The 24635-nt window shown below is 41.2% G+C and overlaps 76 pseudogenes; all 76 read left to right on the top strand.

The window, feature by feature from the left end:
* Window positions 1-106: 106 nt before the first annotated feature.
* LOC137896396 (5S ribosomal RNA) lies at window positions 107-225 on the top strand (annotated as a pseudogene).
* A 196-nt stretch (window positions 226-421) lies between these two features.
* LOC137897567 (5S ribosomal RNA) lies at window positions 422-540 on the top strand (annotated as a pseudogene).
* A 196-nt stretch (window positions 541-736) lies between these two features.
* LOC137896395 (5S ribosomal RNA) lies at window positions 737-855 on the top strand (annotated as a pseudogene).
* Window positions 856-1051: 196 nt separating this feature from the next.
* Window positions 1052-1170, top strand: LOC137897566 (5S ribosomal RNA; annotated as a pseudogene).
* A 196-nt stretch (window positions 1171-1366) lies between these two features.
* LOC137896394 (5S ribosomal RNA) lies at window positions 1367-1485 on the top strand (annotated as a pseudogene).
* A 194-nt stretch (window positions 1486-1679) lies between these two features.
* LOC137896890 (5S ribosomal RNA) lies at window positions 1680-1798 on the top strand (annotated as a pseudogene).
* Window positions 1799-1993: 195 nt separating this feature from the next.
* Window positions 1994-2112, top strand: LOC137897635 (5S ribosomal RNA; annotated as a pseudogene).
* Window positions 2113-2307: 195 nt separating this feature from the next.
* On the top strand, window positions 2308-2426 carry LOC137897816 (5S ribosomal RNA; annotated as a pseudogene).
* A 194-nt stretch (window positions 2427-2620) lies between these two features.
* On the top strand, window positions 2621-2739 carry LOC137896758 (5S ribosomal RNA; annotated as a pseudogene).
* Window positions 2740-2934: 195 nt separating this feature from the next.
* LOC137897633 (5S ribosomal RNA) lies at window positions 2935-3053 on the top strand (annotated as a pseudogene).
* A 195-nt stretch (window positions 3054-3248) lies between these two features.
* LOC137897237 (5S ribosomal RNA) lies at window positions 3249-3367 on the top strand (annotated as a pseudogene).
* Window positions 3368-3563: 196 nt separating this feature from the next.
* On the top strand, window positions 3564-3682 carry LOC137896996 (5S ribosomal RNA; annotated as a pseudogene).
* Window positions 3683-3876: 194 nt separating this feature from the next.
* LOC137896851 (5S ribosomal RNA) lies at window positions 3877-3995 on the top strand (annotated as a pseudogene).
* Window positions 3996-4528: 533 nt separating this feature from the next.
* On the top strand, window positions 4529-4647 carry LOC137896757 (5S ribosomal RNA; annotated as a pseudogene).
* A 195-nt stretch (window positions 4648-4842) lies between these two features.
* On the top strand, window positions 4843-4961 carry LOC137896913 (5S ribosomal RNA; annotated as a pseudogene).
* Window positions 4962-5156: 195 nt separating this feature from the next.
* Window positions 5157-5275, top strand: LOC137896307 (5S ribosomal RNA; annotated as a pseudogene).
* Window positions 5276-5471: 196 nt separating this feature from the next.
* LOC137897890 (5S ribosomal RNA) lies at window positions 5472-5590 on the top strand (annotated as a pseudogene).
* A 195-nt stretch (window positions 5591-5785) lies between these two features.
* Window positions 5786-5904, top strand: LOC137896393 (5S ribosomal RNA; annotated as a pseudogene).
* Window positions 5905-6100: 196 nt separating this feature from the next.
* Window positions 6101-6219, top strand: LOC137896391 (5S ribosomal RNA; annotated as a pseudogene).
* Window positions 6220-6415: 196 nt separating this feature from the next.
* On the top strand, window positions 6416-6534 carry LOC137897733 (5S ribosomal RNA; annotated as a pseudogene).
* Window positions 6535-6729: 195 nt separating this feature from the next.
* Window positions 6730-6848, top strand: LOC137897894 (5S ribosomal RNA; annotated as a pseudogene).
* Window positions 6849-7043: 195 nt separating this feature from the next.
* On the top strand, window positions 7044-7162 carry LOC137897395 (5S ribosomal RNA; annotated as a pseudogene).
* A 196-nt stretch (window positions 7163-7358) lies between these two features.
* Window positions 7359-7477, top strand: LOC137897565 (5S ribosomal RNA; annotated as a pseudogene).
* A 196-nt stretch (window positions 7478-7673) lies between these two features.
* LOC137896390 (5S ribosomal RNA) lies at window positions 7674-7792 on the top strand (annotated as a pseudogene).
* A 196-nt stretch (window positions 7793-7988) lies between these two features.
* LOC137897622 (5S ribosomal RNA) lies at window positions 7989-8107 on the top strand (annotated as a pseudogene).
* A 196-nt stretch (window positions 8108-8303) lies between these two features.
* LOC137897866 (5S ribosomal RNA) lies at window positions 8304-8422 on the top strand (annotated as a pseudogene).
* A 196-nt stretch (window positions 8423-8618) lies between these two features.
* LOC137897564 (5S ribosomal RNA) lies at window positions 8619-8737 on the top strand (annotated as a pseudogene).
* Window positions 8738-8933: 196 nt separating this feature from the next.
* On the top strand, window positions 8934-9052 carry LOC137896271 (5S ribosomal RNA; annotated as a pseudogene).
* Window positions 9053-9248: 196 nt separating this feature from the next.
* LOC137896889 (5S ribosomal RNA) lies at window positions 9249-9367 on the top strand (annotated as a pseudogene).
* A 195-nt stretch (window positions 9368-9562) lies between these two features.
* On the top strand, window positions 9563-9681 carry LOC137897393 (5S ribosomal RNA; annotated as a pseudogene).
* A 196-nt stretch (window positions 9682-9877) lies between these two features.
* Window positions 9878-9996, top strand: LOC137897563 (5S ribosomal RNA; annotated as a pseudogene).
* Window positions 9997-10192: 196 nt separating this feature from the next.
* LOC137896389 (5S ribosomal RNA) lies at window positions 10193-10311 on the top strand (annotated as a pseudogene).
* Window positions 10312-10507: 196 nt separating this feature from the next.
* LOC137897621 (5S ribosomal RNA) lies at window positions 10508-10626 on the top strand (annotated as a pseudogene).
* A 196-nt stretch (window positions 10627-10822) lies between these two features.
* On the top strand, window positions 10823-10941 carry LOC137897865 (5S ribosomal RNA; annotated as a pseudogene).
* A 196-nt stretch (window positions 10942-11137) lies between these two features.
* Window positions 11138-11256, top strand: LOC137897562 (5S ribosomal RNA; annotated as a pseudogene).
* Window positions 11257-11452: 196 nt separating this feature from the next.
* LOC137896270 (5S ribosomal RNA) lies at window positions 11453-11571 on the top strand (annotated as a pseudogene).
* Window positions 11572-11767: 196 nt separating this feature from the next.
* On the top strand, window positions 11768-11886 carry LOC137896888 (5S ribosomal RNA; annotated as a pseudogene).
* Window positions 11887-12081: 195 nt separating this feature from the next.
* Window positions 12082-12200, top strand: LOC137897073 (5S ribosomal RNA; annotated as a pseudogene).
* A 195-nt stretch (window positions 12201-12395) lies between these two features.
* Window positions 12396-12514, top strand: LOC137897236 (5S ribosomal RNA; annotated as a pseudogene).
* A 196-nt stretch (window positions 12515-12710) lies between these two features.
* Window positions 12711-12829, top strand: LOC137896995 (5S ribosomal RNA; annotated as a pseudogene).
* A 194-nt stretch (window positions 12830-13023) lies between these two features.
* LOC137896756 (5S ribosomal RNA) lies at window positions 13024-13142 on the top strand (annotated as a pseudogene).
* A 195-nt stretch (window positions 13143-13337) lies between these two features.
* LOC137897632 (5S ribosomal RNA) lies at window positions 13338-13456 on the top strand (annotated as a pseudogene).
* A 195-nt stretch (window positions 13457-13651) lies between these two features.
* LOC137897235 (5S ribosomal RNA) lies at window positions 13652-13770 on the top strand (annotated as a pseudogene).
* Window positions 13771-13966: 196 nt separating this feature from the next.
* Window positions 13967-14085, top strand: LOC137896994 (5S ribosomal RNA; annotated as a pseudogene).
* Window positions 14086-14280: 195 nt separating this feature from the next.
* On the top strand, window positions 14281-14399 carry LOC137897234 (5S ribosomal RNA; annotated as a pseudogene).
* A 196-nt stretch (window positions 14400-14595) lies between these two features.
* Window positions 14596-14714, top strand: LOC137896993 (5S ribosomal RNA; annotated as a pseudogene).
* A 194-nt stretch (window positions 14715-14908) lies between these two features.
* On the top strand, window positions 14909-15027 carry LOC137896850 (5S ribosomal RNA; annotated as a pseudogene).
* Window positions 15028-15560: 533 nt separating this feature from the next.
* On the top strand, window positions 15561-15679 carry LOC137896755 (5S ribosomal RNA; annotated as a pseudogene).
* Window positions 15680-15874: 195 nt separating this feature from the next.
* Window positions 15875-15993, top strand: LOC137897128 (5S ribosomal RNA; annotated as a pseudogene).
* A 195-nt stretch (window positions 15994-16188) lies between these two features.
* Window positions 16189-16307, top strand: LOC137896264 (5S ribosomal RNA; annotated as a pseudogene).
* A 196-nt stretch (window positions 16308-16503) lies between these two features.
* On the top strand, window positions 16504-16622 carry LOC137897879 (5S ribosomal RNA; annotated as a pseudogene).
* A 195-nt stretch (window positions 16623-16817) lies between these two features.
* LOC137896508 (5S ribosomal RNA) lies at window positions 16818-16936 on the top strand (annotated as a pseudogene).
* A 194-nt stretch (window positions 16937-17130) lies between these two features.
* Window positions 17131-17249, top strand: LOC137896304 (5S ribosomal RNA; annotated as a pseudogene).
* A 195-nt stretch (window positions 17250-17444) lies between these two features.
* LOC137896974 (5S ribosomal RNA) lies at window positions 17445-17563 on the top strand (annotated as a pseudogene).
* Window positions 17564-17758: 195 nt separating this feature from the next.
* Window positions 17759-17877, top strand: LOC137897287 (5S ribosomal RNA; annotated as a pseudogene).
* Window positions 17878-18073: 196 nt separating this feature from the next.
* On the top strand, window positions 18074-18192 carry LOC137897867 (5S ribosomal RNA; annotated as a pseudogene).
* A 195-nt stretch (window positions 18193-18387) lies between these two features.
* On the top strand, window positions 18388-18506 carry LOC137897696 (5S ribosomal RNA; annotated as a pseudogene).
* A 195-nt stretch (window positions 18507-18701) lies between these two features.
* LOC137896805 (5S ribosomal RNA) lies at window positions 18702-18820 on the top strand (annotated as a pseudogene).
* A 194-nt stretch (window positions 18821-19014) lies between these two features.
* LOC137896775 (5S ribosomal RNA) lies at window positions 19015-19133 on the top strand (annotated as a pseudogene).
* A 195-nt stretch (window positions 19134-19328) lies between these two features.
* On the top strand, window positions 19329-19447 carry LOC137896911 (5S ribosomal RNA; annotated as a pseudogene).
* A 195-nt stretch (window positions 19448-19642) lies between these two features.
* Window positions 19643-19761, top strand: LOC137897286 (5S ribosomal RNA; annotated as a pseudogene).
* A 196-nt stretch (window positions 19762-19957) lies between these two features.
* LOC137897855 (5S ribosomal RNA) lies at window positions 19958-20076 on the top strand (annotated as a pseudogene).
* Window positions 20077-20271: 195 nt separating this feature from the next.
* On the top strand, window positions 20272-20390 carry LOC137897695 (5S ribosomal RNA; annotated as a pseudogene).
* A 195-nt stretch (window positions 20391-20585) lies between these two features.
* Window positions 20586-20704, top strand: LOC137897348 (5S ribosomal RNA; annotated as a pseudogene).
* A 195-nt stretch (window positions 20705-20899) lies between these two features.
* Window positions 20900-21018, top strand: LOC137897151 (5S ribosomal RNA; annotated as a pseudogene).
* Window positions 21019-21214: 196 nt separating this feature from the next.
* On the top strand, window positions 21215-21333 carry LOC137897541 (5S ribosomal RNA; annotated as a pseudogene).
* Window positions 21334-21529: 196 nt separating this feature from the next.
* LOC137896415 (5S ribosomal RNA) lies at window positions 21530-21648 on the top strand (annotated as a pseudogene).
* Window positions 21649-21842: 194 nt separating this feature from the next.
* Window positions 21843-21961, top strand: LOC137897780 (5S ribosomal RNA; annotated as a pseudogene).
* A 175-nt stretch (window positions 21962-22136) lies between these two features.
* Window positions 22137-22255, top strand: LOC137897457 (5S ribosomal RNA; annotated as a pseudogene).
* A 196-nt stretch (window positions 22256-22451) lies between these two features.
* On the top strand, window positions 22452-22570 carry LOC137897542 (5S ribosomal RNA; annotated as a pseudogene).
* Window positions 22571-22765: 195 nt separating this feature from the next.
* LOC137896534 (5S ribosomal RNA) lies at window positions 22766-22884 on the top strand (annotated as a pseudogene).
* Window positions 22885-23080: 196 nt separating this feature from the next.
* On the top strand, window positions 23081-23199 carry LOC137896769 (5S ribosomal RNA; annotated as a pseudogene).
* Window positions 23200-23394: 195 nt separating this feature from the next.
* LOC137897509 (5S ribosomal RNA) lies at window positions 23395-23513 on the top strand (annotated as a pseudogene).
* A 195-nt stretch (window positions 23514-23708) lies between these two features.
* LOC137897347 (5S ribosomal RNA) lies at window positions 23709-23827 on the top strand (annotated as a pseudogene).
* Window positions 23828-24022: 195 nt separating this feature from the next.
* LOC137897031 (5S ribosomal RNA) lies at window positions 24023-24141 on the top strand (annotated as a pseudogene).
* A 196-nt stretch (window positions 24142-24337) lies between these two features.
* Window positions 24338-24456, top strand: LOC137897201 (5S ribosomal RNA; annotated as a pseudogene).
* Window positions 24457-24635: the final 179 nt, after the last annotated feature.

Here is a 24635-nt window from a genome sequence, read left to right as displayed (position 1 = left end):
TAAAAATGTGTTGTCGTTGTCTGGTTAAAGAAAGTTGCCTTTGTTGCTGAAGTTGTTTAAAATTGTGACAAATCTATATATACTATGTTTTCTATACCGTACTCCAGCTCACGGCCATACCTGCCTGGGAGTGCCCAAACTCGTCAGATCTTGGAAGCCAAGCAGGCACGGGCCTGGTTAGTACATGCGCAGGAGACTCACTTGGAATACCAGGTGCTGTGAGCTTTCAAATTGGTCAGAATTTTGAATTGACAGAAAAAAAATCTACCTGGGATGAATGCGATCATGGAATTCAGGACTTGACGACTGATTGTAGAAAAATGTGTTTTAGTTGTCTGGTTAAAGAAAGTTGCCTTTGTTGCTGAAGTTGTTTAAAATTGTGACAAATCTATATATACTATGTTTTCTATGACGTGCTCTAGCTCACGGCCATACCTGCCTGGGAGTGCCCAATCCCATCAGATCTTGGAAGCCAAGCAGGCATGGGCCTGGTTAGTACATGTGCAGGAGACTCACTTGGGATACCAGGTGCTGTGAGCTTTTAAATTGGTCAGAATTTTGGATTTAAAGAAAAAAAATCTACCTGGGATGAATGCGATCATGGAATTCAAGACTTGACGACTGATTGTATAAAAATGTGTTGTCGTTGTCTGGTTAAAGAAAGTTGCCTTTGTTGCTGAAGTTGTTTAAAATTGTGACAAATCTATATATACTATGTTTTCTATACTGTACTCCAGCTCACGGCCATACCTGCCTGGGAGTGCCCAAACTCGTCAGATCTTGGAAGCCAAGCAGGCACGGGCCTGGTTAGTACATGCGCAGGAGACTCACTTGGAATACCAGGTGCTGTGAGCTTTCAAATTGGTCAGAATTTTGAATTGACAGAAAAAAAATCTACCTGGGATGAATGCGATCATGGAATTCAGGACTTGACGACTGATTGTAGAAAAATGTGTTTTAGTTGTCTGGTTAAAGAAAGTTGCCTTTGTTGCTGAAGTTGTTTAAAATTGTGACAAATCTATATATACTATGTTTTCTATGACGTGCTCTAGCTCACGGCCATACCTGCCTGGGAGTGCCCAATCCCATCAGATCTTGGAAGCCAAGCAGGCATGGGCCTGGTTAGTACATGTGCAGGAGACTCACTTGGGATACCAGGTGCTGTGAGCTTTTAAATTGGTCAGAATTTTGGATTTAAAGAAAAAAAATCTACCTGGGATGAATGCGATCATGGAATTCAAGACTTGACGACTGATTGTATAAAAATGTGTTGTCGTTGTCTGGTTAAAGAAAGTTGCCTTTGTTGCTGAAGTTGTTTAAAATTGTGACAAATCTATATATACTATGTTTTCTATACTGTACTCCAGCTCACGGCCATACCTGCCTGGGAGTGCCCAAACTCGTCAGATCTTGGAAGCCAAGCAGGCACGGGCCTGGTTAGTACATGCGCAGGAGACTCACTTGGAATACCAGGTGCTGTGAGCTTTCAAATTGGTCAGAATTTTGAATTGACAAAAAAAATCTACCTGGGATGAATGCGATCATGGAATTCAGGACTTGACGACTGATTGTAGAAAAATGTGTTTTAGTTGTCTGGTTAAAGAAAGTTGCCTTTGTTGCTGAAGTTGTTTAAAATTGTGACAAATCTATATATACTATGTTTTCTATGACGTGCTCTGGCTCACGGCCATGCCTGCCTGGGAGTGCCCAATCTCATCAGATCTTGGAAGCCGAGCAGGCATGGGCCTGGTTAGTACATGTGCGGGAGACTCACTTGGAATACCAGGTGCTGTGAGCTTTTAAATTGGTCAGAATTTTGAATTTAAAGAAAAAAATCTTCCTGGGATGAATGCAATCATGGAATTCAGGACTTGACGACTGATTGTAGAAAAATGTGTTTTAGTTGTCTGGTTAAAGAAAGTTGCCTTTGTTGCTGAAGTTGTTTAAAATTGTGACAAATCTATATATACTATGTTTTCTATACCGTACTCCAGCTCACGGCCATACCCGCCTGAGAGTGCCCAATCTCGTCAGATCTTGGAAGCCAAGCAGGCACGGGCCTGGTTAGTACATGTGCAGGAGACTCACTTGGAATACCAGGTGCTGTGAGCTTTTAAATTGGTCAGAATTTTGAATTTAAAGAAAAAAATCTTCCTGGGATGAATGCGATCATGGAATTCAGGACTTGACAACTGATTGTAGAAAAATGTGTTTTAGTTGTCTGGTTAAAGAAAGTTGCCTTTGTTGCTGAAGTTGTTTAAAATTGTGACAAATCTATATATACTATGTTTTCTATACTGTACTCCAGCTCACGGCCATACCTGCCTGGGAGTGCCCAATCTCATCAGATCTTGGAAGCCAAGCAGGCATGGGCCTGGTTGGTACATGTGCGGGAGACTCACTTGGAATACCAGGTGCTGTGAGCTTTTAAATTGGTCAGAATTTTGAATTTAAAGAAAAAAATCTTCCTGGGTTGAATGCAATCATGGAATTCAGGACTTGACGACTGATTGTAGAAAAATGTGTTTTAGTTGTCTGGTTAAAGAAAGTTGCCTTTGTTGCTGAAGTTGTTTAAAATTGTGACAAATCTATATATACTATGTTTCTATACTGTACTCCGGCTCACGGCCACACCTGCCTGGGAGTGCCCAATCTCATCAGATCTTGGAAGCCAAGTAGGCACGGGCCTGGTTAGTACATGTGCGGGAGACTCACTTGGAATACCAGGTGCTGTGAGCTTTTAAATTGGTCAGAATTTTGAATTTAAAGAAAAAAATCTTCCTGGAATGAATGCAATCATGGAATTCAGGACTTGACGACTGATTGTAGAAAAATGTGTTTTAGTTGTCTGGTTAAAGAAAGTTGCCTTTGTTGCTGAAGTTGTTTAAAATTGTGACAAATCTATATATACTATGTTTTCTATACCGTACTCCAGCTCACGGCCATACCCGCCTGAGAGTGCCCAATCTCGTCAGATCTTGGAAGCCAAGCAGGCACGGGCCTGGTTAGTACATGTGCAGGAGACTCACTTGGAATACCAGGTGCTGTGAGCTTTTAAATTGGTCAGAATTTTGAATTTAAAGAAAAAAATCTTCCTGGGATGAATGCGATCATGGAATTCAGGACTTGACAACTGATTGTAGAAAAATGTGTTTTAGTTGTCTGGTTAAAGAAAGTTGCCTTTGTTGCTGAAGTTGTTTAAAATTGTGACAAATCTATATATACTATGTTTTCTATACTGTACTCCAGCTCACGGCCATACCTGCCTGGGAGTGCCCAATCTCGTCAGATCTTGGAAGCCAGGCAGCCGCGGGCCTGGTTAGTACGTGCGCAGGAGACTCACTTGGAATACCAGGTGCTGTGAGCTTTTAAATTGGTCAGAATTTTGAATTGACAGAAAAAAAATCTACCTGGGATGAATGCGATCATGGAATTCAGGACTTGACGACTGATTGTAGAAAAATGTGTTTTAGTTGTCTGGTTAAAGAAAGTTGCCTTTGTTGCTGAAGTTGTTTAAAATTGTGACAAATCTATATATACTATGTTTTCTATGCTGTACTCCAGCTCAAGGCCATACCTGCCTGGGAGTGCCCAATCTCATCAGATCTTGGAAGCCAAGCAGGCATGGGCCTGGTTGGTACATGTGCGGGAGACTCACTTGGAATACCAGGTGCTGTGAGCTTTTAAATTGGTCAGAATTTTGAATTTAAAGAAAAAAATCTTCCTGGGTTGAATGCAATCATGGAATTCAGGACTTGACGACTGATTGTAGAAAAATGTGTTTTAGTTGTCTGGTTAAAGAAAGTTGCCTTTGTTGCTGAAGTTGTTTAAAATTGTGACAAATCTATATATACTATGTTTCTATACTGTACTCCGGCTCACGGCCACACCCGCCTGGGAGTGCCCAATCTCATCAGATCTTGGAAGCCAAGTAGGCACGGGCCTGGTTAGTACATGTGCGGGAGACTCACTTGGAATACCAGGTGCTGTGAGCTTTTAAATTGGTCAGAATTTTGAATTTAAAGAAAAAAATCTTCCTGGAATGAATGCAATCATGGAATTCAGGACTTGACGACTGATTGTAGAAAAATGTGTTTTAGTTGTCTGGTTAAAGAAAGTTGCCTTTGTTGCTGAAGTTGTTTAAAATTGTGACAAATCTATATATACTATGTTTTCTATACCGTACTCCAGCTCACGGCCATACCCGCCTGAGAGTGCCCAATCTCGCCAGATCTTGGAAGCCAAGCAGGCACGGGCCTGGTTAGTACGTGTGCAGGAGACTCACTTGGAATACCAGGTGCTGGACTCACTTGGAATACCAGGTGCTGTGAGCTTTTAAATTGGTCAGAATTTTGAATTGAAAGAAAAAAATCTTCCTGGGATGAATGCGATAATGGAATTCAGGACTTGACAACTGATTGTAGAAAAATGTGTTTTAGTTGTCTGGTTAAAGAAAGTTGCCTTTGTTGCTGAAGTTGTTTAAAATTGTGACAAATCTATATATACTATGTTTCTATACTGTACTCCGGCTCACGGCCACACCTGCCTGGGAGTGCCCAATCTCATCAGATCTTGGAAGCCAAGTAGGCACGGGCCTGGTTAGTACATGTGCGGGAGACTCACTTGGAATACCAGGTGCTGTGAGCTTTTAAATTGGTCAGAATTTTGAATTTAAAGAAAAAAATCTTCCTGGGATGAATGCAATCATGGAATTCAGGACTTGACGACTGATTGTAGAAAAATGTGTTTTAGTTGTCTGGTTAAAGAAAGTTGCCTTTGTTGCTGAAGTTGTTTAAAATTGTGACAAATCTATATATACTATGTTTTCTATACCGTACTCCAGCTCACGGCCATACCCGTCTGAGAGTGCCCAATCTCGCCAGATCTTGGAAGCCAAGCAGGCACGGGCCTGGTTAGTACATGTGCAGGAGACTCACTTCGAATACCAGGTGCTGTGAGCTTTTAAATTGGTCAGAATTTTGAATTTAAAGAAAAAAATCTTCCTGGGATGAATGCGATCATGGAATTCAGGACTTGACGACTGATTGTAGAAAAATGTGTTTTAGGTGTCTGGTTAAAGAAAGTTGCCTTTGTTGCTGAAGTTGTTTAAAATTGTGACAAATCTATATATACTATGTTTTCTATACTGTACTCCAGCTCACGGCCATACCTGCCTGGGAGTGCCCAATCTCATCAGATCTTGGAAGCCAAGCAGGCATGGGCCTGGTTAGTGCATGTGCAGGAGACTCGCTTGGAATACCAGGTGCTGTGAGCTTTTAAATTGGTCAGAATTTTGAATTTAAAGAAAAAAAATCTACCTGGGATGAATGTGATCATGGAATTCAGGACTTGACGACTGATTGTATAAAAATGTGTTGTACTTGTCTTGTTAAAGAAAGTTGCCTTTGTTGCTGAAGTTGTTTAAAATTGTGACAAATCTATATATACTATGTTTTCTATGATGTGCTCTAGCTCACGGCCATACCTGCCTGGGAGTGCCCAATCTCATCAGATCTTGGAAGCCAAGCAGGCACGGGCCTGGTTAGTACATGTGCAGGAGACTCACTTGGAATACCAGGTGCTGTGAGCTTTTAAATTGGTCAGAATTTTGAATTTAAAGGAAAAAATCTTCCTGGGATGAATGCGATCATGGAATTCAGGACTTGACAACTGATTGTAGAAAAATGTGTTTTAGTTGTCTGGTTAAAGAAAGTTGCCTTTGTTGCTGAAGTTGTTTAAAATTGTGACAAATCTATATATACTATGTTTTCTATACTGTACTCCAGCTCACGGCCATACCTGCCTGGGAGTGCCCAAACTCGTCAGATCTTGGAAGCCAAGCAGGCACGGGCCTGGTTAGTACATGCGCAGGAGACTCACTTGGAATACCAGGTGCTGTGAGCTTTTAAATTGGTCAGAATTTTGAATTGACAGAAAAAAAATCTACCTGGGATGAATGCGATCATGGAATTCAGGACTTGACGACTGATTGTATAAAAATGTGTTGTCGTTGTCTGGTTAAAGAAAGTTGCCTTTGTTGCTGAAGTTGTTTAAAATTGTGACAAATCTATATATACTATGTTTTCTATACTGTACTCCAGCTCACGGCCATACCTGCCTGGGAGTGCCCAAACTCGTCAGATCTTGGAAGCCAAGCAGGCACGGGCCTGGTTAGTACATGCGCAGGAGACTCACTTGGAATACCAGGTGCTGTGAGCTTTCAAATTGGTCAGAATTTTGAATTGACAGAAAAAAAATCTACCTGGGATGAATGCGATCATGGAATTCAGGACTTGACGACTGATTGTAGAAAAATGTGTTTTAGTTGTCTGGTTAAAGAAAGTTGCCTTTGTTGCTGAAGTTGTTTAAAATTGTGACAAATCTATATATACTATGTTTTCTATGACGTGCTCTGGCTCACGGCCATGCCTGCCTGGGAGTGCCCAATCTCATCAGATCTTGGAAGCCAAGCAGGCATGGGCCTGGTTAGTACATGTGCGGGAGACTCACTTGGAATACCAGGTGCTGTGAGCTTTTAAATTGGTCAGAATTTTGAATTTAAAGAAAAAAATCTTCCTGGGATGAATGCAATCATGGAATTCAGGACTTGACGACTGATTGTAGAAAAATGTGTTTTAGTTGTCTGGTTAAAGAAAGTTGCCTTTGTTGCTGAAGTTGTTTAAAATTGTGACAAATCTATATATACTATGTTTTCTATACCGTACTCCAGCTCACGGCCATACCTGCCTGGGAGTGCCCAATCTCATCAGATCTTGGAAGCCAAGCAGGCATGGGCCTGGTTAGTACATGTGCGGGAGACTCACTTGAAATACCAGGTGCTGTGAGCTTTTAAATTGGTCAGAATTTTGAATTTAAAGAAAAAAATCTTCCTGGGATGAATGCAATCATGGAATTCAGGACTTGACGACTGATTGTAGAAAAATGTGTTTTAGTTGTCTGGTTAAAGAAAGTTGCCTTTGTTGCTGAAGTTGTTTAAAATTGTGACAAATCTATATATACTATGTTTTCTATACTGTACTCCAGCTCACGGCCATACCTGCCTGGGAGTGCCCAATGTCATCAGATCTTGGAAGCCAAGCAGGCACGGGCCTGGTTAGTACATGTGCAGGAGACTCGCTTGGAATACCAGATGCTGTGAGTTTTCAAATTGGTCAGAATTTTGAATTGACAGAAAAAAAATCTACCTGGGATGAATGCGATCATGGAATTCAGGACTTGACGACTGATTGTAGAAAAATGTGTTTTAGTTGTCTGGTTAAAGAAAGTTGCCTTTGTTGCTGAAGTTGTTTAAAATTGTGACAAATCTATATATACTATGTTTTCTATGACGTGCTCTAGCTCACGGCCATACCTGCCTGGGAGTGCCCAATCCCATCAGATCTTGGAAGCCAAGCAGGCATGGGCCTGGTTAGTACATGTGCAGGAGACTCACTTGGGATACCAGGTGCTGTGAGCTTTTAAATTGGTCAGAATTTTGGATTTAAAGAAAAAAAATCTACCTGGGATGAATGCGATCATGGAATTCAAGACTTGACGACTGATTGTATAAAAATGTGTTGTCGTTGTCTGGTTAAAGAAAGTTGCCTTTGTTGCTGAAGTTGTTTAAAATTGTGACAAATCTATATATACTATGTTTTCTATACCGTACTCCAGCTCACGGCCATACCTGCCTGGGAGTGCCCAAACTCGTCAGATCTTGGAAGCCAAGCAGGCACGGGCCTGGTTAGTACATGCGCAGGAGACTCACTTGGAATACCAGGTGCTGTGAGCTTTCAAATTGGTCAGAATTTTGAATTGACAGAAAAAAAATCTACCTGGGATGAATGCGATCATGGAATTCAGGACTTGACGACTGATTGTAGAAAAATGTGTTTTAGTTGTCTGGTTAAAGAAAGTTGCCTTTGTTGCTGAAGTTGTTTAAAATTGTGACAAATCTATATATACTATGTTTTCTATGACGTGCTCTAGCTCACAGCCATACCTGCCTGGGAGTGCCCAATCCCATCAGATCTTGGAAGCCAAGCAGGCATGGGCCTGGTTAGTACATGTGCAGGAGACTCACTTGGGATACCAGGTGCTGTGAGCTTTTAAATTGGTCAGAATTTTGGATTTAAAGAAAAAAAATCTACCTGGGATGAATGCGATCATGGAATTCAAGACTTGACGACTGATTGTATAAAAATGTGTTGTCGTTGTCTGGTTAAAGAAAGTTGCCTTTGTTGCTGAAGTTGTTTAAAATTGTGACAAATCTATATATACTATGTTTTCTATACTGTACTCCAGCTCACGGCCATACCTGCCTGGGAGTGCCCAAACTCGTCAGATCTTGGAAGCCAAGCAGGCATGGGCCTGGTTAGTACATGCGCAGGAGACTCACTTGGAATACCAGGTGCTGTGAGCTTTCAAATTGGTCAGAATTTTGAATTGACAGAAAAAAAATCTACCTGGGATGAATGCGATCATGGAATTCAGGACTTGACGACTGATTGTAGAAAAATGTGTTTTAGTTGTCTGGTTAAAGAAAGTTGCCTTTGTTGCTGAAGTTGTTTAAAATTGTGACAAATCTATATATACTATGTTTTCTATGACGTGCTCTAGCTCACGGCCATACCTGCCTGGGAGTGCCCAATCCCATCAGATCTTGGAAGCCAAGCAGGCATGGGCCTGGTTAGTACATGTGCAGGAGACTCACTTGGGATACCAGGTGCTGTGAGCTTTTAAATTGGTCAGAATTTTGGATTTAAAGAAAAAAAATCTACCTGGGATGAATGCGATCATGGAATTCAAGACTTGACGACTGATTGTATAAAAATGTGTTGTCGTTGTCTGGTTAAAGAAAGTTGCCTTTGTTGCTGAAGTTGTTTAAAATTGTGACAAATCTATATATACTATGTTTTCTATACTGTACTCCAGCTCACGGCCATACCTGCCTGGGAGTGCCCAAACTCGTCAGATCTTGGAAGCCAAGCAGGCAAGGGCCTGGTTAGTACATGCGCAGGAGACTCACTTGGAATACCAGGTGCTGTGAGCTTTCAAATTGGTCAGAATTTTGAATTGACAGAAAAAAAATCTACCTGGGATGAATGCGATCATGGAATTCAGGACTTGACGACTGATTGTAGAAAAATGTGTTTTAGTTGTCTGGTTAAAGAAAGTTGCCTTTGTTGCTGAAGTTGTTTAAAATTGTGACAAATCTATATATACTATGTTTTCTATGACGTGCTCTGGCTCACGGCCATGCCTGCCTGGGAGTGCCCAATCTCATCAGATCTTGGAAGCCGAGCAGGCATGGGCCTGGTTAGTACATGTGCGGGAGACTCACTTGGAATACCAGGTGCTGTGAGCTTTTAAATTGGTCAGAATTTTGAATTTAAAGAAAAATATCTTCCTGGAATGAATGCAATCATGGAATTCAGGACTTGACGACTGATTGTAGAAAAATGTGTTTTAGTTGTCTGGTTAAAGAAAGTTGCCTTTGTTGCTGAAGTTGTTTAAAATTGTGACAAATCTATATATACTATGTTTTCTATACTGTACTCCAGCTCACGGCCATACCTGCCTGGGAGTGCCCAATGTCATCAGATCTTGGAAGCCAAGCAGGCACGGGCCTGGTTAGTACATGTGCAGGAGACTCGCTTGGAATACCAGATGCTGTGAGTTTTCAAATTGGTCAGAATTTTGAATTGACAGAAAAAAAATCTACCTGGGATGAATGCGATCATGGAATTCAGGACTTGACGACTGATTGTAGAAAAATGTGTTTTAGTTGTCTGGTTAAAGAAAGTTGCCTTTGTTGCTGAAGTTGTTTAAAATTGTGACAAATCTATATATACTATGTTTTCTATGACGTGCTCTAGCTCACGGCCATACCTGCCTGGGAGTGCCCAATCCCATCAGATCTTGGAAGCCAAGCAGGCATGGGCCTGGTTAGTACATGTGCAGGAGACTCACTTGGGATACCAGGTGCTGTGAGCTTTTAAATTGGTCAGAATTTTGGATTTAAAGAAAAAAAATCTACCTGGGATGAATGCGATCATGGAATTCAAGACTTGACGACTGATTGTATAAAAATGTGTTGTCGTTGTCTGGTTAAAGAAAGTTGCCTTTGTTGCTGAAGTTGTTTAAAATTGTGACAAATCTATATATACTATGTTTTCTATACCGTACTCCAGCTCACGGCCATACCTGCCTGGGAGTGCCCAAACTCGTCAGATCTTGGAAGCCAAGCAGGCACGGGCCTGGTTAGTACATGCGCAGGAGACTCACTTGGAATACCAGGTGCTGTGAGCTTTCAAATTGGTCAGAATTTTGAATTGACAGAAAAAAAATCTACCTGGGATGAATGCGATCATGGAATTCAGGACTTGACGACTGATTGTAGAAAAATGTGTTTTAGTTGTCTGGTTAAAGAAAGTTGCCTTTGTTGCTGAAGTTGTTTAAAATTGTGACAAATCTATATATACTATGTTTTCTATGACGTGCTCTAGCTCACAGCCATACCTGCCTGGGAGTGCCCAATCCCATCAGATCTTGGAAGCCAAGCAGGCATGGGCCTGGTTAGTACATGTGCAGGAGACTCACTTGGGATACCAGGTGCTGTGAGCTTTTAAATTGGTCAGAATTTTGGATTTAAAGAAAAAAAATCTACCTGGGATGAATGCGATCATGGAATTCAAGACTTGACGACTGATTGTATAAAAATGTGTTGTCGTTGTCTGGTTAAAGAAAGTTGCCTTTGTTGCTGAAGTTGTTTAAAATTGTGACAAATCTATATATACTATGTTTTCTATACTGTACTCCAGCTCACGGCCATACCTGCCTGGGAGTGCCCAAACTCGTCAGATCTTGGAAGCCAAGCAGGCATGGGCCTGGTTAGTACATGCGCAGGAGACTCACTTGGAATACCAGGTGCTGTGAGCTTTCAAATTGGTCAGAATTTTGAATTGACAGAAAAAAAATCTACCTGGGATGAATGCGATCATGGAATTCAGGACTTGACGACTGATTGTAGAAAAATGTGTTTTAGTTGTCTGGTTAAAGAAAGTTGCCTTTGTTGCTGAAGTTGTTTAAAATTGTGACAAATCTATATATACTATGTTTTCTATGACGTGCTCTAGCTCACGGCCATACCTGCCTGGGAGTGCCCAATCCCATCAGATCTTGGAAGCCAAGCAGGCATGGGCCTGGTTAGTACATGTGCAGGAGACTCACTTGGGATACCAGGTGCTGTGAGCTTTTAAATTGGTCAGAATTTTGGATTTAAAGAAAAAAAATCTACCTGGGATGAATGCGATCATGGAATTCAAGACTTGACGACTGATTGTATAAAAATGTGTTGTCGTTGTCTGGTTAAAGAAAGTTGCCTTTGTTGCTGAAGTTGTTTAAAATTGTGACAAATCTATATATACTATGTTTTCTATACTGTACTCCAGCTCACGGCCATACCTGCCTGGGAGTGCCCAAACTCGTCAGATCTTGGAAGCCAAGCAGGCAAGGGCCTGGTTAGTACATGCGCAGGAGACTCACTTGGAATACCAGGTGCTGTGAGCTTTCAAATTGGTCAGAATTTTGAATTGACAGAAAAAAAATCTACCTGGGATGAATGCGATCATGGAATTCAGGACTTGACGACTGATTGTAGAAAAATGTGTTTTAGTTGTCTGGTTAAAGAAAGTTGCCTTTGTTGCTGAAGTTGTTTAAAATTGTGACAAATCTATATATACTATGTTTTCTATGACGTGCTCTGGCTCACGGCCATGCCTGCCTGGGAGTGCCCAATCTCATCAGATCTTGGAAGCCGAGCAGGCATGGGCCTGGTTAGTACATGTGCGGGAGACTCACTTGGAATACCAGGTGCTGTGAGCTTTTAAATTGGTCAGAATTTTGAATTTAAAGAAAAAAATCTTCCTGGGATGAATGCAATCATGGAATTCAGGACTTGACGACTGATTGTAGAAAAATGTGTTTTAGTTGTCTGGTTAAAGAAAGTTGCCTTTGTTGCTGAAGTTGTTTAAAATTGTGACAAATCTATATATACTATGTTTTCTATACCGTACTCCAGCTCACGGCCATACCTGCCTGAGAGTGCCCAATCTCGTCAGATCTTGGAAGCCAAGCAGGCACGGGCCTGGTTAGTACATGTGCAGGAGACTCACTTGGAATACCAGGTGCTGTGAGCTTTTAAATTGGTCAGAATTTTGAATTTAAAGAAAAAAATCTTCCTGGGATGAATGCGATCATGGAATTCAGGACTTGACAACTGATTGTAGAAAAATGTGTTTTAGTTGTCTGGTTAAAGAAAGTTGCCTTTGTTGCTGAAGTTGTTTAAAATTGTGACAAATCTATATATACTATGTTTTCTATACTGTACTCCAGCTCACGGCCATACCTGCCTGGGAGTGCCCAATCTCGTCAGATCTTGGAAGCCAGGCAGCCGCGGGCCTGGTTAGTACGTGCGCAGGAGACTCACTTGGAATACCAGGTGCTGTGAGCTTTTAAATTGGTCAGAATTTTGAATTGACAGAAAAAAAATCTACCTGGGATGAATGCGATCATGGAATTCAGGACTTGACGACTGATTGTAGAAAAATGTGTTTTAGTTGTCTGGTTAAAGAAAGTTGCCTTTGTTGCTGAAGTTGTTTAAAATTGTGACAAATCTATATATACTATGTTTTCTATGCTGTACTCCAGCTCAAGGCCATACCTGCCTGGGAGTGCCCAATCTCATCAGATCTTGGAAGCCAAGCAGGCATGGGCCTGGTTGGTACATGTGCGGGAGACTCACTTGGAATACCAGGTGCTGTGAGCTTTTAAATTGGTCAGAATTTTGAATTTAAAGAAAAAAATCTTCCTGGGTTGAATGCAATCATGGAATTCAGGACTTGACGACTGATTGTAGAAAAATGTGTTTTAGTTGTCTGGTTAAAGAAAGTTGCCTTTGTTGCTGAAGTTGTTTAAAATTGTGACAAATCTATATATACTATGTTTCTATACTGTACTCCGGCTCACGGCCACACCTGCCTGGGAGTGCCCAATCTCATCAGATCTTGGAAGCCAAGTAGGCACGGGCCTGGTTAGTACATGTGCGGGAGACTCACTTGGAATACCAGGTGCTGTGAGCTTTTAAATTGGTCAGAATTTTGAATTTAAAGAAAAAAATCTTCCTGGAATGAATGCAATCATGGAATTCAGGACTTGACGACTGATTGTAGAAAAATGTGTTTTAGTTGTCTGGTTAAAGAAAGTTGCCTTTGTTGCTGAAGTTGTTTAAAATTGTGACAAATCTATATATACTATGTTTTCTATACCGTACTCCAGCTCACGGCCATACCCGCCTGAGAGTGCCCAATCTCGTCAGATCTTGGAAGCCAAGCAGGCACGGGCCTGGTTAGTACATGTGCAGGAGACTCACTTGGAATACCAGGTGCTGTGAGCTTTTAAATTGGTCAGAATTTTGAATTTAAAGAAAAAAATCTTCCTGGGATGAATGCGATCATGGAATTCAGGACTTGACAACTGATTGTAGAAAAATGTGTTTTAGTTGTCTGGTTAAAGAAAGTTGCCTTTGTTGCTGAAGTTGTTTAAAATTGTGACAAATCTATATATACTATGTTTTCTATACTGTACTCCAGCTCACGGCCATACCTGCCTGGGAGTGCCCAATCTCGTCAGATCTTGGAAGCCAGGCAGCCGCGGGCCTGGTTAGTACGTGCGCAGGAGACTCACTTGGAATACCAGGTGCTGTGAGCTTTTAAATTGGTCAGAATTTTGAATTGACAGAAAAAAAATCTACCTGGGATGAATGCGATCATGGAATTCAGGACTTGACGACTGATTGTAGAAAAATGTGTTTTAGTTGTCTGGTTAAAGAAAGTTGCCTTTGTTGCTGAAGTTGTTTAAAATTGTGACAAATCTATATATACTATGTTTTCTATGCTGTACTCCAGCTCAAGGCCATACCTGCCTGGGAGTGCCCAATCTCATCAGATCTTGGAAGCCAAGCAGGCATGGGCCTGGTTGGTACATGTGCGGGAGACTCACTTGGAATACCAGGTGCTGTGAGCTTTTAAATTGGTCAGAATTTTGAATTTAAAGAAAAAAATCTTCCTGGGTTGAATGCAATCATGGAATTCAGGACTTGACGACTGATTGTAGAAAAATGTGTTTTAGTTGTCTGGTTAAAGAAAGTTGCCTTTGTTGCTGAAGTTGTTTAAAATTGTGACAAATCTATATATACTATGTTTTCTATACTGTACTCCAGCTCACGGCCATACCTGCCTGGGAGTGCCCAATCTCGTCAGATCTTGGAAGCCAGGCAGCCGCGGGCCTGGTTAGTACGTGCGCAGGAGACTCACTTGGAATACCAGGTGCTGTGAGCTTTTAAATTGGTCAGAATTTTGAATTGACAGAAAAAAAATCTACCTGGGATGAATGCGATCATGGAATTCAGGACTTGACGACTGATTGTAGAAAAATGTGTTTTAGTTGTCTGGTTAAAGAAAGTTGCCTTTGTTGCTGAAGTTGTTTAAAATTGTGACAAATCTATATATACTATGTTTTCTATGCTGTACTCCAGCTCAAGGCCATACCTGCCTGGGAGTGCCCAATCTCATCAGATCTTGGAAGCCAAGCAGGCATGGGCCTGGTTGGTACATGTGCGGGAGACTCACTTGGAATACCAGGTGCTGTGAGCTTTTAAATTGGTCAGAATTTTGAATTTAAAGAAAAAAATCTTCCTGGGTTGAATGCAATCATGGAATTCAGGACTTGACGACTGATTGTAGAAAAATGTGTTTTAGTTGTCTGGTTAAAGAAAGTTGCCTTTGTTGCTGAAGTTGTTTAAAATTGTGACAAATCTATATATACTATGTTTCTATACTGTACTCCGGCTCACGGCCACACCCGCCTGGGAGTGCCCAATCTCATCAGATCTTGGAAGCCAAGTAGGCACGGGCCTGGTTAGTACATGTGCGGGAGACTCACTTGGAATACCAGGTGCTGTGAGCTTTTAAATTGGTCAGAATTTTGAATTTAAAGAAAAAAATCTTCCTGGAATGAATGCAATCATGGAATTCAGGACTTGACGACTGATTGTAGAAAAATGTGTTTTAGTTGTCTGGTTAAAGAAAGTTGCCTTTGTTGCTGAAGTTGTTTAAAATTGTGACAAATCTATATATACTATGTTTTCTATACCGTACTCCAGCTCACGGCCATACCCGCCTGAGAGTGCCCAATCTCGCCAGATCTTGGAAGCCAAGCAGGCACGGGCCTGGTTAGTACGTGTGCAGGAGACTCACTTGGAATACCAGGTGCTGGACTCACTTGGAATACCAGGTGCTGTGAGCTTTTAAATTGGTCAGAATTTTGAATTGAAAGAAAAAAATCTTCCTGGGATGAATGCGATAATGGAATTCAGGACTTGACAACTGATTGTAGAAAAATGTGTTTTAGTTGTCTGGTTAAAGAAAGTTGCCTTTGTTGCTGAAGTTGTTTAAAATTGTGACAAATCTATATATACTATGTTTCTATACCGTACTCCGGCTCACGGCCACACCTGCCTGGGAGTGCCCAATCTCATCAGATCTTGGAAGCCAAGTAGGCACGGGCCTGGTTAGTACATGTGCGGGAGACTCACTTGGAATACCAGGTGCTGTGAGCTTTTAAATTGGTCAGAATTTTGAATTTAAAGAAAAAAATCTTCCTGGGATGAATGCAATCATGGAATTCAGGACTTGACGACTGATTGTAGAAAAATGTGTTTTAGTTGTCTGGTTAAAGAAAGTTGCCTTTGTTGCTGAAGTTGTTTAAAATTGTGACAAATCTATATATACTATGTTTTCTATACCGTACTCCAGCTCACGGCCATACCCGTCTGAGAGTGCCCAATCTCGCCAGATCTTGGAAGCCAAGCAGGCACGGGCCTGGTTAGTACATGTGCAGGAGACCCACTTCGAATACCAGGTGCTGTGAGCTTTTAAATTGGTCAGAATTTTGAATTTAAAGAAAAAAATCTTCCTGGGATGAATGCGATCATGGAATTCAGGACTTGACGACTGATTGTAGAAAAATGTGTTTTAGGTGTCTGGTTAAAGAAAGTTGCCTTTGTTGCTGAAGTTGTTTAAAATTGTGACAAATCTATATATACTATGTTTTCTATACTGTACTCCAGCTCACGGCCATACCTGCCTGGGAGTGCCCAATCTCATCAGATCTTGGAAGCCAAGCAGGCATGGGCCTGGTTAGTGCATGTGCAGGAGACTCACTTGGAATACCAGGTGCTGTGAGCTTTTAAATTGGTCAGAATTTTGAATTTAAAGAAAAAAAATCTACCTGGGATGAATGTGATCATGGAATTCAGGACTTGACGACTGATTGTATAAAAATGTGTTGTACTTGTCTTGTTAAAGAAAGTTGCCTTTGTTGCTGAAGTTGTTTAAAATTGTGACAAATCTATATATACTATGTTTTCTATGATGTGCTCTAGCTCACGGCCATACCTGCCTGGGAGTGCCCAATCTCATCAGATCTTGGAAGCCAAGCAGGCACGGGCCTGGTTAGTACATGTGCAGGAGACTCACTTGGAATACCAGGTGCTGTGAGCTTTTAAATTGGTCAGAATTTTGAATTTAAAGGAAAAAATCTTCCTGGGATGAATGCGATCATGGAATTCAGGACTTGACAACTGATTGTAGAAAAATGTGTTTTAGTTGTCTGGTTAAAGAAAGTTGCCTTTGTTGCTGAAGTTGTTTAAAATTGTGACAAATCTATATATACTATGTTTTCTATACCGTACTCCCGCTCACGGCCATACCCGCCTGAGAGTGCCCAATCTCGCCAGATCTTGGAAGCCAAGCAGGCATGGGCCTGGTTAGTACATGTGCAGGAGACTCACTTGGAATACCAGGTGCTGTGAGCTTTTAAATTGGTCAGAATTTTGAATTTAAAGAAAAAAATCTTCCTGGGATGAATGCGATCATGGAATTCAGGACTTGACAACTGATTGTAGAAAAATGTGTTTTAGTTGTCTGGTTAAAGAAAGTTGCCTTTGTTGCTGAAGTTGTTTAAAATTGTGACAAATCTATATATACTATGTTTCTATACTGTACTCCGGCTCACGGCCACACCTGCCTGGGAGTGCCCAATCTCATCAGATCTTGGAAGCCAAGCAGGCACGGGCCTGGTTAGTACATGTGCGGGAGACTCACTTGGAATACCAGGTGCTGTGAGCTTTTAAATTGGTCAGAATTTTGAATTTAAGGAAAAAAATCTTCCTGGGATGAATGCAATCATGGAATTCAGGACTTGACGACTGATTGTAGAAAAATGTGTTTTAGTTGTCTGCTTAAAGAAAGTTGCCTTTGTTGCTGAAGTTGTTTAAAATTGTGACAAATCTATATATACTATGTTTTCTATACTGTACTCCAGCTCACGGCCATACCCGCCTGAGAGTGCCCAATCTCGCCAGATCTTGGAAGCCAAACAGGCGCGGGCCTGGTTAGTACATGTGCAGGAGACTCACTTGGAATACCAGGTGCTGTGAGCTTTTAAATTGGTCAGAATTTTGAATTTAAAGAAAAAAATCTTCCTGGGATGAATGCGATCATGGAATTCAGGACTTGACAACTGATTGTAGAAAAATGTGTTTTAGGTGTCTGGTTAAAGAAAGTTGCCTTTGTTGCTGAAGTTGTTTAAAATTGTGACAAATCTATATATACTATGTTTTCTATACTGTACTCCAGCTCACGGCCATACCTGCCTGGGAGTGCCCAATCTCATCAAATCTTGGAAGCCAAGCAGGCATGGGCCTGGTTAGTGCATGTGCAGGAGACTCACTTGGAATACCAGGTGCTGCGAGCTTTTAAATTGGTCAGAATTTTGAATTTAAAGAAAAAAAATCTACCTGGGATGAATGTGATCATGGAATTCAGGACTTGACGACTGATTGTATAAAAATGTGTTGTACTTGTCTTGTTAAAGAAAGTTGCCTTTGTTGCTGAAGTTGTTTAAAATTGTGACAAATCTATATATACTATGTTTTCTATGGTGTGCTCTAGCTCACGGCCATACCTGCCTGGGAGTGCCCAATCTCATCAGATCTTGGAAGCCAAGCAGGCACGGGCCTGGTTAGTACATGTGCAGGAGACTCACTTGGAATACCAGGTGCTGTGAGCTTTTAAATTGGTCAGAATTTTGAATTTAAAGGAAAAAATCTTCCTGGGATGAATGCGATCATGGAATTCAGGACTTGACAACTGATTGTAGAAAAATGTGTTTTAGTTGTCTGGTTAAAGAAAGTTGCCTTTGTTGCTGAAGTTGTTTAAAATTGTGACAAATCTATATATACTATGTTTTCTATACTGTACTCCAGCTCACGGCCATACCTGCCTGGGAGTGCCCAATCTCATCAGATCTTGGAAGCCAAGCGGGCACGGGCCTGGTTAGTACATGTGCGGGAGACTCACTTGGAATACCAGGTGCTGTGAGCTTTTAAATTGGTCAGAATTTTGAATTTAAAGAAAAAAATCTACCTGGGATGAATGCGATCATGGAATTCAGGACTTGACGACTGATTGTAGAAAAATGTGTTTTAGTTGTCTGGTTAAAGAAAGTTGCCTTTGTTGCTGAAGTTGTTTAAAATTGTGACAAATCTATATATACTATGTTTTCTATACTGTGCTCCGGCTCACGGCCATACCTGCCTGGGAGTACCCAATCTCATCAGATCTTGGAAGCCAAGCGGGCATGTGCCTGGTTGGTACATGTGCAGGAGACTCACTTGGAATACCAGGTGCTGTGAGCTTTTAAATTGGTCAGAATTTTGAATTTAAAGAAAAAAATCTTCCTGGGATGAATGCGATCATGGAATTCAGGACTTGACAACTGATTGTAGAAAAATGTGTTTTAGTTGTCTGGTTAAAGAAAGTTGCCTTTGTTGCTGAAGTTGTTTAAAATTGTGACAAATCTATATATACTATGTTTCTATACTGTACTCCGGCTCACGGCCACACCTGCCTGGGAGTGCCCAATCTCATCAGATCTTGGAAGCCAAGCAGGCACGGGCCTGGTTAGTACATGTGTGGGAGACTCACTTGGAATACCAGGTGCTGTGAGCTTTTAAATTGGTCAGAATTTTGAATTTAAAGAAAAAAATCTTCCTGGGATGAATGCAATCATGGAATTCAGGACTTGACGACTGATTGTAGAAAAATGTGTTTTAGTTGTCTGCTTAAAGAAAGTTGCCTTTGTTGCTGAAGTTGTTTAAAATTGTGACAAATCTATATATACTATGTTTTCTATACTGTACTCCAGCTCGCGGCCATACCCGCCTGAGAGTGCCCAATCTCGCCAGATCTTGGAAGCCAAGCAGGCACGGGCCTGGTTAGTACATGTGCAGGAGACTCACTTGGAATACCAGGTGCTGTGAGCTTTTAAATTGGTCAGAATTTTGAATTTAAAGAAAAAAATCTTCCTGGGATGAATGCGATCATGGAATTCAGGACTTGACAACTGATTGTAGAAAAATGTGTTTTAGGTGTCTGGTTAAAGAAAGTTGCCTTTGTTGCTGAAGTTGTTTAAAATTGTGACAAATCTATATATACTATGTTTTCTATACTGTACTCCAGCTCACGGCCATACCTGCCTGGGAGTGCCCAATCTCATCAAATCTTGGAAGCCAAGCAGGCATGGGCCTGGTTAGTGCATGTGCAGGAGACTCACTTGGAATACCAGGTGCTGCGAGCTTTTAAATTGGTCAGAATTTTGAATTTAAAGAAAAAAAATCTACCTGGGATGAATGTGATCATGGAATTCAGGACTTGACGACTGATTGTATAAAAATGTGTTGTACTTGTCTTGTTAAAGAAAGTTGCCTTTGTTGCTGAAGTTGTTTAAAATTGTGACAAATCTATATATACTATGTTTTCTATGATGTGCTCTAGCTCACGGCCATACCTGCCTGGGAGTGCCCAATCTCATCAGATCTTGGAAGCCAAGCAGGCACGGGCCTGGTTAGTACATGTGCAGGAGACTCACTTGGAATACCAGGTGCTGTGAGCTTTTAAATTGGTCAGAATTTTGAATTTAAAGGAAAAAATCTTCCTGGGATGAATGCGATCATGGAATTCAGGACTTGACAACTGATTGTAGAAAAATGTGTTTTAGTTGTCTGGTTAAAGAAAGTTGCCTTTGTTGCTGAAGTTGTTTAAAATTGTGACAAATCTATATATACTATGTTTTCTATACTGTACTCCAGCTCACGGCCATACCTGCCTGGGAGTGCCCAATCTCATCAGATCTTGGAAGCCAAGCGGGCACGGGCCTGGTTAGTACATGTGCGGGAGACTCACTTGGAATACCAGGTGCTGTGAGCTTTTAAATTGGTCAGAATTTTGAATTTAAAGAAAAAAATCTACCTGGGATGAATGCGATCATGGAATTCAGGACTTGACGACTGATTGTAGAAAAATGTGTTTTAGTTGTCTGGTTAAAGAAAGTTGCCTTTGTTGCTGAAGTTGTTTAAAATTGTGACAAATCTATATATACTATGTTTTCTATACTGTGCTCCGGCTCACGGCCATACCTGCCTGGGAGTACCCAATCTCATCAGATCTTGGAAGCCAAGCGGGCATGTGCCTGGTTGGTACATGTGCAGGAGACTCACTTGGAATACCAGGTGCTGCAAGCTTTTAAATTGGTCAGAATTTTGGATTTAAAGAAAAAAATCTACCTGGGATGAATGCGATCATGGAATTCAGGACTTGACGACTGATTGTAGAAAAATGTGTTTTAGTTGTCTGGTTAAAGAAAGTTGCCTTTGTTGCTGAAGTTGTTTAAAATTGTGACAAATCTATATATACTATGTTTTCTATGCTGTGCTCTGGCTCACGGCCATACCTGCCTGGGAGTGCCCAATCTCATCAGATCTTGGAAGCCAAGCAGGCATGGGCCTGGTTAGTACATGCGCAGGAGACTCACTTGGAATACCAGGTGCTGTGAGCTTTTAAATTGGTCAGAATTTTGAATTGACAGAAAAAAAATCTACCTGGGATGAATGCGATCATGGAATTCAGGACTTGACGACTAATTGTATAAAAATGTGTTGTTGTTGTCTGGTTAAAGAAAGTTGCCTTTGTTGCTGAAGTTGTTTAAAATTGTGACAAATCTATATATACTATGTTTTCTATGACGCCCTCTAGCTCACGGCCATACCTGCCTGGGAGTGCCCAATCTCATCAGATCTTGGAAGCCAAGCAGGCACGGGCCTGGTTAGTACATGCGCAGGAGACTCACCTGGAATACCAGGTGCTGTGAGCTTTTAAATTGGTCAGAATTTTGAATTGACAGAAAAAAAATCTACCTGGGATGAATGCGATCATGGAATTCAGGACTTGACGACTGATTGTAGAAAAATGTGTTTTAGTTGTCTGGTTAAAGAAAGTTGCCTTTGTTGCTGAAGTTGTTTAAAATTGTGACAAATCTATATATACTATGTTTTCTATACTGTACTCCAGCTTGCGGCCATACCTGCCTGGGAGTGCCCAATCTCATCAGATCTTGGAAGCCAAGCAGGCACGGGCCTGGTTAGTACATGTGCGGGAGACTCACTTGGAATACCAGGTGCTGTGAGCTTTTAAATTGGTCAGAATTTTGAATTTAAAGAAAAAAATCTTCCTGGGATGAATGCAATCATGGAATTCAGGACTTGACGACTGATTGTAGAAAAATGTGTTTTAGTTGTCTGGTTAAAGAAAGTTGCCTTTGTTGCTGAAGTTGTTTAAAATTGTGATAAATCTATATATACTATGTTTCTATACTGTACTCCGGCTCACGGCCATACCTGCCTGGGAGTGCCCAATCTCATCAGATCTTGGAAGCCAAGCAGGCACGGGCCTGGTTAGTACATGTGCGGGAGACTCACTTGGAATGCCAGGTGCTGTGAGCTTTTAAATTGGTCAAAAATCCACCTGGGATGAATGCGATCATGGAATTCAGGACTTGACGACTGATTGTAGAAAAATGTGTTGTCGTTGTCTGGTTAAAGAAAGTTGCCTTTGTTGCTGAAGTTGTTTAGAATTGTGACAAATCTATATATACTATGTTTTCTATGCCGTGCTCTAGCTCACGGCCATACCTGCCTGGGAGTGCCCAATCTCATCAGATCTTGGAAGCCTAGCAGGCACGGGCCTGGTTAGTACATGTGCAGGAGGCTCACTTGGGATACCAGGTGCTGCGAGCTTTTAAATTGGTCAGAATTTTGAATTGACAGAAAAAAAATCTACCTGGGATGAATGCGATCATGGAATTCAGGACTTGACGACTGATTGTAGAAAAATGTGTTTTAGTTGTCTGGTAAAAGAAAGTTGCCTTTGTTGCTGAAGTTGTTTAAAATTGTGACAAATCTATATATACTATGTTTTCTATACCGTACTCCAGCTCACGGCCATACCTGCCTGGGAGTGCCCAATCTCGTCAGATCTTGGAAGCCAAGCAGGCACGGGCCTGGTTAGTACATGTGCAGGAGACTCGCTTGGAATACCAGGTGCTGTGAGCTTTTAAATTGGTCAGAATTTTGAATTTAAAGGAAAAAATCTTCCTGGGATGAATGCGATCATGGAATTCAGGACTTGACAACTTATTGTAGAAAAATGTGTTTTAGTTGTCTGGTTAAAGAAAGTTGCCTTTGTTGCTGAAGTTGTTTAAAATTGTGACAAATCTATATATACTATGTTTTCTATACTGTACTCCAGCTCACGGCCATACCTGCCTGGGAGTGCCCAATCTCGCCAGATCTTGGAAGCCAAGCAGGCACGGGCCTGGTTAGTACATGTGCAGGAGACTCACTTGGAATACCAGGTGCTGTGAGCTTTTAAATTGGTCAGAATTTTGAATTGACAGAAAAAAAATCTACCTGGGATGAATGCGATCATGGAGTTTAGGACTTGATGACTGATTGTAGAAAAATGTGTTTTAGTTGTCTGGTTAAAGAAAGTTGCCTTTGTTGCTGAAGTTGTTTAAAATTGTGACAAATCTATATATACTATGTTTTCTATGATGTGCTCTAGCTCATGGCCATACCTGCCTGGGAGTGCCCAATCTCGCCAGATCTTGGAAGCCAAGCAGGCACGGGCCTGGTTAGTACATGTGCAGGAGACTCACTTGGAATACCAGGTGCTGTGAGCTTTTAAATTGGTCAGAATTTTGAATTTAAAGGAAAAAATCTTCCTGGGATGAATGCGATCATGGAATTCAGGACTTGACAACTGATTGTAGAAAAATGTGTTTTAGTTGTCTGGTTAAAGAAAGTTGCCTTTGTTGCTGAAGTTGTTTAAAATTGTGACAAATCTATATATACTATGTTTTCTATACTGTACTCCAGCTCACGGCCATACCTGCCTGGGAGTGCCCAATCTCATCAGATCTTGGAAGCCAAGCGGGCACGGGCCTGGTTAGTACATGTGTGGGAGACTCACTTGGAATACCAGGTGCTGTGAGCTTTTAAATTGGTCAGAATTTTGAATTTAAAGAAAAAAATCTACCTGGGATGAATGCGATCATGGAATTCAGGACTTGACGACTGATTGTAGAAAAATGTGTTTTAGTTGTCTGGTTAAAGAAAGTTGCCTTTGTTGCTGAAGTTGTTTAAAATTGTGACAAATCTATATATACTATGTTTTCTATACTGTGCTCCGGCTCACGGCCATACCTGCCTGGGAGTACCCAATCTCATCAGATCTTGGAAGCCAAGCGGGCATGTGCCTGGTTGGTACATGTGCAGGAGACTCACTTGGAATACCAGGTGCTGCAAGCTTTTAAATTGGTCAGAATTTTGGATTTAAAGAAAAAAATCTACCTGGGATGAATGCGATCATGGAATTCAGGACTTGACGACTGATTGTAGAAAAATGTGTTTTAGTTGTCTGGTTAAAGAAAGTTGCCTTTGTTGCTGAAGTTGTTTAAAATTGTGACAAATCTATATATACTATGTTTTCTATACTGTGCTCCGGCTCACGGCCATACCTGCCTGGGAGTGCCCAATCTCATCAGATCTTGGAAGCCAAGCAGGCATGGGCCTGGTTAGTACATGCGCAGGAGACTCACTTGGAATACCAGGTGCTGTGAGCTTTTAAATTGGTCAGAATTTTGAATTGACAGAAAAAAAATCTACCTGGGATGAATGCGATCATGGAATTCAGGACTTGACGACTAATTGTATAAAAATGTGTTGTCGTTGTCTGGTTAAAGAAAGTTGCCTTTGTTGCTGAAGTTGTTTAAAATTGTGACAAATCTATATATACTATGTTTTCTATGACGCCCTCTAGCTCACGGCCATACCTACCTGGGAGTGCCCAATCTCATCAGGTCTTGGAAGCCAAGCAGGCATGGGCCTGGTTAGTACATGTGCAGGAGACTCACTTGGGATACCAGGTGCTGTGAGCTTTTAAATTGGTCAGAATTTTGGATTTAAAGAAAAAAAATCTACCTGGGATGAATGCGATCATGGAATTCAAGACTTGACAACTGATTGTATAAAAATGTGTTGTCGTTGTCTGGTTAAAGAAAGTTGCCTTTGTTGCTGAAGTTGTTTAAAATTGTGACAAATCTATATATACTATGTT

Source organism: Brachionichthys hirsutus, chromosome 7 (assembly GCF_040956055.1).
Source record: "Brachionichthys hirsutus isolate HB-005 chromosome 7, CSIRO-AGI_Bhir_v1, whole genome shotgun sequence".
Lineage (NCBI taxonomy): Eukaryota > Metazoa > Chordata > Actinopteri > Lophiiformes > Brachionichthyidae > Brachionichthys > Brachionichthys hirsutus.
The sequence above is the reverse complement of the archived record's forward strand: the minus strand, read 5'-3'. Positions and strand labels throughout refer to the sequence as shown.